This window comes from Macrobrachium nipponense, chromosome 23 (genome assembly GCF_015104395.2).
Source record: "Macrobrachium nipponense isolate FS-2020 chromosome 23, ASM1510439v2, whole genome shotgun sequence".
Taxonomy (NCBI): Eukaryota; Metazoa; Arthropoda; class Malacostraca; order Decapoda; family Palaemonidae; genus Macrobrachium; species Macrobrachium nipponense.
This window is the reverse complement of record NC_061090.1, coordinates 72,169,050-72,182,270: the sequence shown is the minus strand read 5'-3', so window position 1 is coordinate 72,182,270 and position 13,221 is coordinate 72,169,050. Positions and strand designations below refer to the sequence as shown.

At 35.1% G+C, this 13,221-nt stretch overlaps 1 protein-coding gene and 1 long non-coding RNA gene across 3 annotated transcripts in view; one reads left to right on the top strand and one right to left on the bottom strand.

Annotated features, from left to right (window-relative positions):
- LOC135198198 (protein psiR-like) overlaps positions 1–13,221 on the bottom strand; it is a 379,223-nt gene that overhangs the window by 193,792 nt on the left and 172,210 nt on the right. The window lies entirely within an intron of this gene.
- LOC135197038 (uncharacterized) overlaps positions 10,997–13,221 on the top strand; it is a 5,748-nt gene continuing 3,523 nt past the window's right edge. The window contains exon 1 of one of the 2 annotated variants that reach the window (XR_010310540.1): positions 10,997–11,394. This is a non-coding gene — a long non-coding RNA (uncharacterized LOC135197038). The remainder of the gene's footprint in view (positions 11,395–13,221) is intronic. The other variant, XR_010310538.1, reaches the window with a different exon arrangement.

Genomic DNA, 13,221 nt, shown 5'->3' with positions numbered 1-13,221 from the left:
GAACATGCGTGAAGAGGTCTGATATATTACAAGAAATATGCTTGGGTTTCTCAGTTAGCATGACAAAATCATAGGGTACACAGAACTTAGCCATATTGATAAATCATTGAGGTGTGAGAGAATGTGTATTTCTGGTGATAGAAGTTCACTCTCGACGTGGTTCGGATGTCACGTAAAGCCGTTGGTGAATAACCACTGGTTCCATGCAACGTAAAAACACCATACAAACAAAAAACACATGTATGTACGTTATTTACAATATTTTCATTGGAAGGAATAGTAAAACTGACCATATATCATTAAAAAGGCACCAAAAGCAATTGGTCGACAAGGTGGAGACGGGACAAGGCAAAAAACAGACCCGCCAGGTTTGCTACTCCAACTTTGGCGGGGAGCAGTCAGGATGGATTTAGAAATAGTAATAAGCTGAGCAAGAACAGGTTAAATAACGGCGAATGCGTTTTCCTGATCATTCACCAAGCAGCTTTCGCTTTCTCATCATCTTGTCCTACACCTAGTGACAAACGTATCCAAAAAGTGTGGAGAAACTTAGGAGTTAAAGGCCATTGCCGTTATTACAATTGTACATGTAAACAGAAGATTTTGTACACACACACACACACACACACACACACACACATATATATATATATATATATATATATATATATATATATATATATATATATATATATATATATATATGTCATGCATTACCGTAATTCCTATACATACATCGAACTACATTGTCCTTTAATATCTAATTCACTCTACCTCGGAATTAATATATTTTCATATATGTTAACCGTAGGGGAATTTTTTAGTCGACAAGAAATTCGTCGGCTTACGGGCGTGAACCATGGAACCAGGCTTGCATGGCATGGAACCAACAAATTGTTGGTTTCATGGTTCGCGCCCGTGAGCCGATGAATTTCTTATCGATTAAAAAATTCCCTTTCGGTTAACATATATGAAAATATATTAATTCCGAGGTAGATCGAATTAGATATTAAAGGTCAACTGTGGCTCGATGTATGTATATATGTGTGTGAATAACTTGATCACGAAATATATAAAACGTGATGCCATGTTGTAAAGGGTCGTTAAGACCCGAAAGATCTCGGCAGTTCTCGTGTTTTCATTTTCCTCCGAGGCATTACCTTTATATATATAAGTGTGGACATGTATGTGTGTTTGATTGTGTTGGCATTCATTTCTCGATGTGGTTCGCATCCCACAATAAGCTGTAGGTTTCGTTGCTAAGTAACCAATTGGTTCCTAGCCACGTAAAAATATCTAAGTCTTCGGGCCAGCCTCAGGAGAGCTGTAATCAGCTCAGTGGTGTGGTTAAAGTAAGATATACTTAACTTTTTTTTTTTGGTGATAACTTATATACTCATTAAAAGCACATCGTTTAACATTTCAAGGTGAAAGAGGTTGATCCCAAATGCAAATGGTCACCAGATCTGACGCGATAAGAACCGGAATAATTATAATAAAGTTTCAAGATAAACGACAGGAATGTATTCATATTCTCAAGATAAACGACAGGAATGTATTCATATTTTCGCCAGTAAAATGCTTGACGACAGGTTCGTCGCCAGCTGTGAATATCGTAAAGGGTCACATGACCGAAACACTATAGTTTTGGTTTCTTTTGCTGCTAACCGAAATTATTCTTGTTTTGTACCATTATAAATGTAAGTCTATTGACTCGGAAGTTTACCTATGTAGTGCAGTATATTCTTTCCATAGGAAATTAACATTAATCTGTAATTAATTTAAACAAAAATACTTTTAACAGTGTACCGTCCGCTGCACCCAATAATGAAAAAGAAACCCACAAAATTACTGTGCATAACGTGTTTACTTATAAGAATTTACATTTTGTTTTACATTTTAATTCTTGTGAGTAAACTCGTTATACACAGTAATTTTGTGGGTTTCTTTTTTCAATCTTCAGAAGAAAACTGAAGGAAGTTTTTGTTTGGTGCATCCAATAATGTTTAAAGTTGTCCCTCGCTTTAAAAACAAAATACGCGCACGAGAGAATTTTGAAAGATTTAATGGTTTTGCACTTTAATCATTTACGATACATATTAGTTTATATCCTGATGATGTCCTTGGTTGATGCTGAAACATTATCACATCCATATTTTATTAGGTTTTCCCAACTAGAAAATTCCCGAAGTAGTAGTGATCAAGGTGACATTGAAAAAAAATAAAAAAAATAAAATCCCAGTAAAGATTACTCTCAATATACCAGTATCGTAAAAAATCGTTTACAATCAATAACCGAGCTTTGGACCTTCATAAAATTTGAAGTTTCCAAATCATGCCACGAATAGATACAAAAAAGTTAATAGAAACATACGATGAAATTCTAGACACGTGACATCCAAGTCTAGTAAAATGACATAAATACTGTATATATATACATACTCGAGAATATATGTATGTATATATGTGTGTGTTTTATGTACAGTCCTCCACAGAGACGATTCCCTCTCTGGCGGACCCATGTATGTTTTCAAAATAAGTTGTTTCTTATATTTTATAATTGTCTTTTAGTGTTTTCTCGTCAGTATCGTAGCTCCTGCTATTAGAATAGGAGAGTTACTTCTTTTTTAAAATTTTCTTTCTTCTTGTATGATCTTCAGGCGGTATTTTGTTGTATAGAGTTGGTGCGCAATGTTCAAAACCTCTCTGAACATACAATTTGTTCTAGGTTCAAATAGCCTATATATGCTTCACTTGCATGTCTGATCACAATAGTATTCATTTCAGGTCTAAAGAAGCTTAAGCAGTTTCTCAGATATTTTCGTTCATCATATTTTAGCGCTTAAGACTGTAAGAATTATTTTGTATTCTTGCTTTTGCTGGGAGCCAATGTAACTCGATTAGTGGCGGGATTATTCTGTCACGGTAACGTAATCATTTTTATTAATCTGGCTGCTATGTATGTACTACTTGCAATTTTCGAGTATTTGGTTACAAATTGCTGTTGTCCGAGTATCTTCTAATGTTAAACTTACAGGTTTTTACAATATGCAATGTATGGTTCTTCATCGGCAATTTATTATCATTAAATACTTTTAAGTTCCTCACTGCTGCTACAATGTTTATGGATGACGAGCCAATAGTTATTCTTTTTAGTTAGTATTCATATTTTCGTAGTGCACTATTAGATCCAAATAACATACACTCAGTTTTGTCTTCATCGAGTTTTAGTTTCTTCGCCGACATCCATTTTATATATATTAATATTATATATTATGTATATTTTAAATATTATATAAATATATATATATACTTATATATTATATAATATGTATATATATGTGTGTGTGTGTATACATATATATATATATATATATAATATATATATCTTTCATTCATTATTGCATCAGTAGTACTAATGGCATCTACCGTTAGAGGGGCAAACAGAACCGAGTATCATCAGCATACAGTTTATACCTAACTTTGTGGTTGTTTACATGGACCATTAATTTAGAAATCGAGCTTCCAAAGAACATGGAGGAAGTATTATGAAATACAGAAAGAAAATAAATAGGTAATTTGCACGGTGAACTGTTGCTGGGTATAGTAATGCACTGCATCTTCGCTTGATCGTTGAGTTTATAATTGCCAAACATCCTCAGGCACTAGCGGATTCAGAAAAAAATTCATATTACACACACACACACACACACACACACACACACACACACACACACACACACACACACACACACATTAGGATATGCCTGAACTTTGGGACAGTGAAAATTACGTGAGGAAAGATAAAAGGAATGCTGATTATGAGAAACCTTTATAAATTTACTGGGACATGTAAAAAGATGCCACTATCGATGGTGGTAAAAGGAAATTGATCTCTTTAAGTAGTTATTTCAGAAGGGAGATAAAGGAAATTCATGACTTCCTGGCTCTAAAGGTCCCCATACACTGAACGATTGTTGTCGTGGTCCCACACAAACACTATTCAGACAGTAAGAACGACCTCCGCACCGATTTCAGTCTTAACAGAGATTTTGTCCTGAGAAGACACGGCATCATCCCTATAAGAGATGCGCTCGCGATAGCGTTATATTGGCAGAGTCAAAGTCTGCATTGAAAGACCTGTGTATGACTCAAGTCGCAAGCCAGCAACCTGGTTGCGACAGTTTTCCGCTGAGATCGTTCAGACACGAAGCTCCGCCCACTTTTGCATTCAGACAAGCCCACGGACCGTGGACAAGCCCATACACTGTTTTTGCGAACGATAAAGACAGTCGTTCAGTGTATGGTGGTTCCTTTAAAGAAGTGCTGGTACTGATCGGATCATTGTTGCCGTGCATTCTGCGTGAGGCATTCTGCACGTTTTCTTAAATAGTGAAAGGGCACACTTAAGCAGTTGTTTTCTAAACAAGAGGGATAACCGAAATATTTCTTTGTTATTTTTAACACCACTCCATTTCAAATATCTGCGAGTAGTAACCAAAGAATCCCACCAACAAAAGTTTGTCATGTATTTTCCATTGCAACCTTTCTGTTGTGTTTCTTGGTTGTTATTCATGATGCCTGCACACCGGATTATTTTTATTATATATGACATTTATTAACTTCGTCATTCAAATTTTTAGGAGTACAAAATATACATATTTTAATTCGTTTATATGTAAATTTACAAACGTAATTAAGAACATACATATATATATCATATATATATATATATATATATATAAACAAAACCTAAGAACTAAAGCAAAACAATTACAGGATTCCTAATTTATTTATAGCATATATATAAATACTATTTGCAAAGTAACAATACAGTATGCTATTGCACTGCACGGTCATTAAACATCCTACATTACTTAGTGGGTTATTGCACTGTCGAAGAAATACAGAAGACATACACAGTGCAATTACACTTCTTGGTTATCCTTATCTGGTAAATTTTGGGATCTTTGAATTGCCTTAATCATAACATGATTAGGATAAAAATTCAAGTATCCTCCACAGCTTTCTACTTGTTCGGATACGAGCACCAACGCTGCCTGAGTGGAAGTCAGCAGCTTATTTATAGTCTTGGTTTTATTCAGGTTCACTTGAGAGAAAATCCTCTCTGCATCAGCGTTGGAAGTCGGTAGTGCCAAGATGTTGAAAACAAAATCTGGAAGAACTTTAAAAATCATCTCATCATCAGCATCTCTTAAATGAGACAAGTAAGGGAAAAAATCTTGTGGATTATTTGTTTGTCTTATATCAGTGGGGAAAGAGATGTTAGGAATGTTGCGCCATTCATCATCTAACTTCTGCAGATCCCCTGAGTATATCCGAGGTACTTATGAAGCTAATGTTGATAACGATGGAGTCTTCATCAAAACATCATTACTATTGCAGTTGGATACTGACAATGCACTGCAAAGTCTAAGTAAGTGCGAGTCAAAGGGTAACCTCATTCTTATCTGGACGGCTGCTGTTATCATGAATTGTCTGCAGCGTATACGGACATCATCTATTAATTTTCTGTTGTTCCTGATGTGAGGTTTTTGTAATTCACGCGTTATACTTGCACCAAGGTAACTTTATTTAACGAGACGAAATGCTCCTCATTTGATGGGTCTATTTGATTCTGTCATGGTTGTAATAGTATCTCAAGATATCAAGTTAGAGGACTTTACATCTGTCATAGAGTAAGTGAATGGTAGGGTCCTTTTTTTTTTTTTGAATGTTAGATTAAAAGTGGTTATTTTAGCAAGAAATTATTGATAAATAAATAATACAAATGGACAGCAGGATCTTGAAGGCTGTCGGAGATCAGCGTCGATGTTGATATTAGGCCTAAAGTAAAGAGAGAGGGCATTCCTCTGCTCTAACACTCGGGCAACAGCTTCATGCAGCGAAAGCCACCTAGAAGCGAAACAAGAAGTCATTTGTGTGGTTTCAAATTACAAAATGTTTGAAATTCTTGAAACTCGTGAATCCTTTATACACTGTGAGAGAAATAGGTATAGATCTTTCTAATCAAGTCTTCACTAACACGAGGAAGAGTTTTTGCAGCTTGTGATGCACATAAATGAGCTGAATGACAAATACATCTTACTACAGTGATACCAGGTGCAGCATTTCTAAGTCTACTTGCGATTGAATTATTTTTGTTTTTTGTTTTTGAATTATTAACCCCCATTATATTGCCCGCACCATCTGCTGCAAATCTTACTAAATTTTCAAGGGGGATTTGGTGTTCATTAAAATAGGTAACTAAAAGATTATACATATGTTGCCCCGTTGATCCCTCATCTTCACTGTTGCCTGTGTTATAATAGTAGCTCAAGTAATCGTGTCTCTATGGATCCTTTGGTCTTGTCGAAGTATTGAACTATTACTGCACAAGTCTTTTCTTGCTGATATCTGTTTTCTCATCTATCATAATAGAAAATTTATTGGACTTTAAAGCTACAATCACTTCCTGTGATATCTTTCCAATTTCCTTAATTACGCGTGTGGCCTTCGATCTTTTAAAGACATTTTCTGGGCTATTGAAGAGTCTGGGAATATATCTTTAATTACCTCAATCAAAAGATCGAAGCATTGAAAGCAATATTGTCCTCGGCTAAAAACGTAGCCAGTTTGACATATTTTCAACAGGCAAGCTTACAATAATTTTGTAATTTAATAATGTAAGAAATTTGTAAGTAATTTTAAGAAAATGTAAGTAACTTGAAAGTGGCGAATTTTTTCTGCATAGACGAAGACGACGAATTTTCGTCTGCACTGAAATGCGAGATCAACCTCCGTAGAGTTTTTTATTTTGCATAAACCCAGAAAATTCTGCATTTCGGCAACCCTGGATCGGATAGCTATGAACCCTCTTCATGGTGTTTTGTTTGAGCTGTTTCTCCTAAAGGACAGAAAAGCCGACAAAGAGTCGAAGTACAATGTAGGCTACACCGGAGGTAGGACTTGTCCTTGCAGTTCATTACGCAGGCTATACTGCACAAACATCATTAGCAAATTGTAATAGTAGATTCATAGAATATGGTGGGATAAAATTCAGTTATTGGTAAGTAGTTTCAAGAACCGATTACTCAAAGCTTATCTCTAGATTGTGTGTGCGTTTTCGTTATGAAAATTAGACCATTAGGATAAGTGCTTTTGAATCTCCAGTCATTGAGCGCTCTACAACTATTCCCCAAGATTTAATATATGTCACCAGCAGGTACACATATTTGCGTTAAGTCTCGTCCTTTAAACAAGTTACTGTAAATGCATAATGACGCCTGCTGTATTTTGTCAGTAATTAAGAATTATCTGCAGTATGTAGGTACTCCTGTAGGATATAGTCTACGCCGTGCCATCAGTGTTTTTTTTTTTTGTTTCTTTTCCCTCCAGTTTCTGATGTGGACTGTGGAGACGCAGTGTTAGAACTGTTCTACAAAAACACATCACCAGAAGTGACGTCATAACGCCACACACGGTGATAGTATTTTAGGACCATGTATATAAAACGTAGAAAACTTTTCTTATTTTTCGGTTCAACGTAACAAATCCTGGTGTCATTTATATTTCCATAGGTTGGTAATAGCCTAGGCTAGACCTATGCTGCTATCATTTGGTAGTGCTTTATCATTCAAACCTTTTCGTTTCTAAGGACAACTTACTTTCGAATATATAAAAATAATTTGTGTGATTAAAGTTGTTGAATCATTATTCCAAGGTAAAAAAATAGCCAATAAGGGAGGTAACAATAATGAGGAAAAGAATTTTGGCCAAGCAAACGCTAGACTGATGCGTAATGATTCGACAGGTATTTTTATTGCGTTACCATTGTTTTGTTGTATTCCTAATGAGTTAAAATTACTTTCCCTTGGCAGTCCGTATTTAAAATTTCTCGAGCATCATTCCCAAGTTGGTAGAAAAAATTATACTTTGATAGCCGCTTCTGTTGTGGGTTTGTTTACAAGATGTTTTCTTATTTTTGAGATTTATTCAAACCAGAAGCAAATTAAAGAGTGTCTGGTTCTCGTTCAGTACATGTTATTCACAGGACACGGTCGGGAACTGGACGTGCCCTTCACGCGCGATACGCTACCAGTGGCGGAGCACCAGCAAATTTAAGTCTTATAAGCAACCCATCGAATGGAGACAGACCTTTACCAGTTAAGTTTTTTCATTGCAGTTAAATTACAACTTACATACTCCTGTAATTAATTAGATTACAGTTACTTACTATAATTTCATTTTCAATTGCACGAAATTCTGTAATTAATTACATTTCAAATAGATTTCAATTACTCCAACCTGGTAACTAGCCGGGGTCCAGTCCAGTTCCTTGGGATGACCGTAAAAACAAACAAGGCAACAAATTTCCCGTTATCTCAGTAAATTTGTCAGATTGCATCATTACATACTCCCTTTTCTATAGAACTGTTTAGTCAAAATATTATACATTCATAAAAGGTACCTTCGTGCGGCTAAGGTCCTTGGTGGTTTGCATGAAACGACTTTACTGCAGGGCTGCCAGATTTCTACACTAAGGAAATCCACGTTCGGTATTTTAACACAGTTGCCAGTTATGCAATATATTCGACTTATCGATGTAGTGGTAGGAACTCTGGTTGTTTATCGTGATCTTGTAAGTGCTCAAAACTTAGCGGTACGAATTCCTAGCCAATATTTTATTTTTTTTTTAACTGATAAATAAGGGTAGACACCGACCCTTTCCGTTTTTAGTTCATAATGTTTAAAGATTTAGTTAGATTTTTATTCTAGTGTTTTTGACGAGAGGGTAAAAGAAACTAAACTTGTCAACAACAGTCGATACTTCTTTAATTTGTTGATGAAACTTATTTAATGTGACGATGAAAGAGTTGAATGAAACTCCTTTAACAGGTGATGAAAAATTGAAATGAAACTTATGTATTTAATTGGACGACGAAAAAAGTAATGTAGGTCTTTTACAACAAGTTTATAGTTATTAAAATAAGTTAAATAAATATACTGTACTAGAATGCAATATATATATATATATATATATAGATATATATATATATATAATAAAGCATTTTAATCGCATCGTCGTAATGAAATATATCGATGAATTTATCATGATGGTCAATCTGACAGTATTGATATAAATATAATGACTAGACCTATTATCTAGGGCTAACAACACTATTGGTTATATGCTACCACGTGAACTAAAAAAAATAATTATCATTATTGTATCATTGCAATTACATAATTACATTAACTTTCATAAAGAATATTTTGAAGCTGCAAATGTAATAGTAAGCACAAGTGTTATAACTATGTTTTTTAGAGTAAAGTAAGCTGGCAACGTATCCTGGAACTAGGCTAATGTACTGAACCATTTATTTTACATGAAGATTTCAGTACCACTGTATTATATAATTTCTTACTCTTATCGTTGTTATACACACAATCATTCATTTAGGGCAATATCAACTGACAACGAAATCATGAGCGCTATTATCTATACCGGTAAACTAGGCCGATGATTTCTAAGATCTTACGTTATACGAATTAAAGTTATGATATCATTAAACCCCGTTTCTTTCAAAAGTTTGTCACAGTAGTTGTAGAATAACCAAACTGATTATACAGGCACAGTAATCATTTTCACATGCAAAAATTGCAGTCTGTATTGCAAAGCTGTAAAGTGCTTCGCTGAAAAATAATTTGTCACCAAATATACCATCAACACTAGCAAAATAAGAATACTCTCTAGTATCATGAAAAAGAATAAATGTAGATTTTGTTGAGGACAAGATTAAGAATAATTTTGAATAGGTAACGGGGGCTGGTTGGAGCTGGAGCCAGCCAGTTCATACGGTCAAGATCTCATTTATATTCTAGGTCTTAGTTTGCACAAGAATGAATGGTCAAGTCATGCATCTGATAAACATCCAAACGCATCCACAAATTAAAAATGATAATACTAATTATTTATTTTTAAAGATTTTTGTGTGTGAGACTTATAAATTAGAATAGTAAAAAAATTTCTTAACTTCTTATTAGATTTTAACTAGCATACGCTTTTTAAGTAAAAGGCGTGGAAATTTTTACGTGTGGATTCCACACTCCACACCTAATCACAATGTGGACAATATAAGCCGTATTAGTGACGTCATTTCCACACTTCGACAGCCCTGCTTTACTGCCAAACATGTTAACGTTACAGAAACTATCGGATCCGAGCAGAGGCAACTGTAACACGTTACCTGTAAGCTGACTACTCAATCCCTCACATCAAGTCTATAGACCTTGTCTTGCGCATTCAAGAGGATTTTAGCGTATACAACGGTTATACTTGTAGATTTTGCTATTGATATAGGAGAAGTTGAATTAACATTATCGCCGCCTCTTCGACCATAGATTTTTCCGTTCAGCGGAGAGCTTCAGCTCTTGGTGGGTTCACTCAGTATAGCTATGTATAGTTTCAACTTTCAGGGTGGGTTCTGTAGTGGGCTTAGCAATTGTTCATCTGTGGTAAATAAACCGCAGCACTCTCAATCCTTCCATTATTTAGCAATTTTTTTTTTTTCATTTTATTACAAAATTTCCATTTAAATTGTTATATGAATGTACATATATTTACAAAATATAGCTTAAAACTAACAAAAGTTATTGAACCATCAAATATATATATTGCAAATATATACATTACAGTAAATCATTAGCAACTGGTGTCTTTATCACATATATTACATATTCATATTCGTTTTCTTCGTGCTAGTTTTGAAACCTTTTTTTTTTTTTTTTTTTTTTTTTATTTGGCTACGTTAGTCGCTAGTGCTTCATTTACAGTTGTTTGGTGATTTACATTTTATAATGGCACGTACCTACAGGTGGAGTGCGGTTTTCGTAGTAGCCCTATAGGCCATCCAGTGAATAAAATTTGCCGTGAGAGAGGTTTTTTCGCAGCCATCTACTTACTATGTTTTTTCTCTTCTCTCTCTCTCTCTCTCTCTCTCTCTCTCTCTCAGGTGTCCGTTTGCACTAACGAACTTGAACTGCTTATGCCCGTTGTCTACGCCGTCGCCATGGCTACTTCGACATCGGGTATCTTAGCACGAGGGAAACTCGGTCAAAAGTCAAAAGGAGTCTGCCTCATGTTGCGTTGTGGGACTTCGCTGACTGATGCATGGGATGATGGGCAGTTTCAACTTTGTTCAAACTTTCATACCGTCACCCAGCACATTGGAGCCGGGAAGGGAAGTCGTTCTTGTATACCTACTGCCCTCCAACAAGCTACTGACAGTCACATCAAAATGCTTGCTTCCTCCATCCCTATGCAAGAAACCGTGAACGATGGCCCAAGGAAATCAAGACAGCAGCCGCTGATTGCTTCGTAAAGGGAGGCAGGTGGGTATGTATGTGAGACCTTGAATGCTTGATTGGTTGGATCCAGTAGGACATCTTAGTGTGATGCTACCTATTCAGAATAGGCTATTCTCCAGTGTCATTATAGTCGTAAGGCATTCTGTGCGGAGAAGAAACCAGTTGCAAGGTTACATTTAGGTACAGCTTCCAAAGGTGCAACCTGTTATCGGCTTCAAGTTCTTAATGACCCATTCATCAATATGACAATGGGGGTTCACATCTCTGTTATCTCACTCTCGAGGAGTAGTGTATGTGGAGGGAACCACGGTCTAGGTATAATTTACCTAGTCTGTGGGGACAACAGGCGAAAAGGGGCGATGTTTCATGAAGGGGATTGAAAAGGACAGAATTGAGCTAGAGGAGCCCGTTAGCGTTGAAGACTGGCTAAATGTGTTTCATAATGAAAGGCTACACAGGTCATGATTCTCTCTCCACAATAACTATGTTTCCTTAAAAACAACATTGGTGATACTTTACTTTTAAAGATTTGGGAGGTTATGAATGTACGTTGTGGTTGTGATTCAGAGGCAAATCGGTTATATATATATATAATATATATTATATATATATATAATATATATATAACATACATACATACGTACATATATATATATATATATATATATATTTTTATATATATATATATATATACATATATACATATACATATATATATATATATATATATATATATATATATATACGTCATATATATATATTATATATAATGTGTGTGTGTGCATGTGATTTATATTGATGAATTCGAGTAAATCTTGATTTACTTTTTTGCCATTGAGGTGACTGCATGTTTGGCAGTATTGGGATAATATCGATCAATATTTGAGAGTACATGTTACCAAGGTGTTTGTAAATTTTTTATTTTTTCTCAAGTCGGTGTTTCCAGAAAAGTCACCAATCTGCCCACCATTGACAGACATCATTTCAGAGGTATATAACCATTTATAGTAAGATGAAAATACTGTAGGAAACTGCTGTTTCCAAAGAAATACCCGGCAAGCCACTATTACTCGGATTAACCCAGAATTTTTCTCATTTGTATCTAGCGCTGAATTTTTTCAAATTTTGGTTCCTGTATTTTCGAAGAGTGGAGGAGGATCTGTTCCTCAAATGAGTCAAAGGGTAAGGGGCTAGATTTGAAGAGGTCATAAAGAGTTGCCTCTACACGTGAGAGAATGTTCTCAACCACCTGGTCGTTATGCTAACGTGCAATTTCATCGGTCTCACTATCACTTTAGATTTAATTGCTTATTAAATTCAGCACGTTGGTCATTTATTTATTTACTATCTGATGCAACACCTGTATTTCGAATTCGTCTCGTGAGTTAGTCATTGAGCATTATCCTATAAAAACCTCGGGGTTCTGGGCGACAGATTCAATACATCCAACACAAGCTGGTGAGTAAAATGTCCCTTTTTCTAGAGCGTTTAGTTTTTGTAGATAGCTTTTGACTGACAGAACTCTCGTTTTTTTTTTCACACAAGACTGTCATGGAGACACATCCAGGTTACATTAAAAAAAATTTTTTTTTTTTTTAACGTATAAAAAAGTTTTTACTAAATAATGTGATACTAAAAAAAAAAAGTTCCATTCCCTTGTTTTCATTCGAGACATAATTCATAATCTGTTTCTTATTTTTCATTGATAATATTTCTTCGCCAAGAAACCTGCTTTGAGAACTTGTGATTAGAATTGATAAAAATCAACTAATACCTATCAGTGATGAAAGAAAAGTACATGAATGAATAGCAGCTTATTCTGAAGACCAAGTTTTATCATTAAATTTTCTG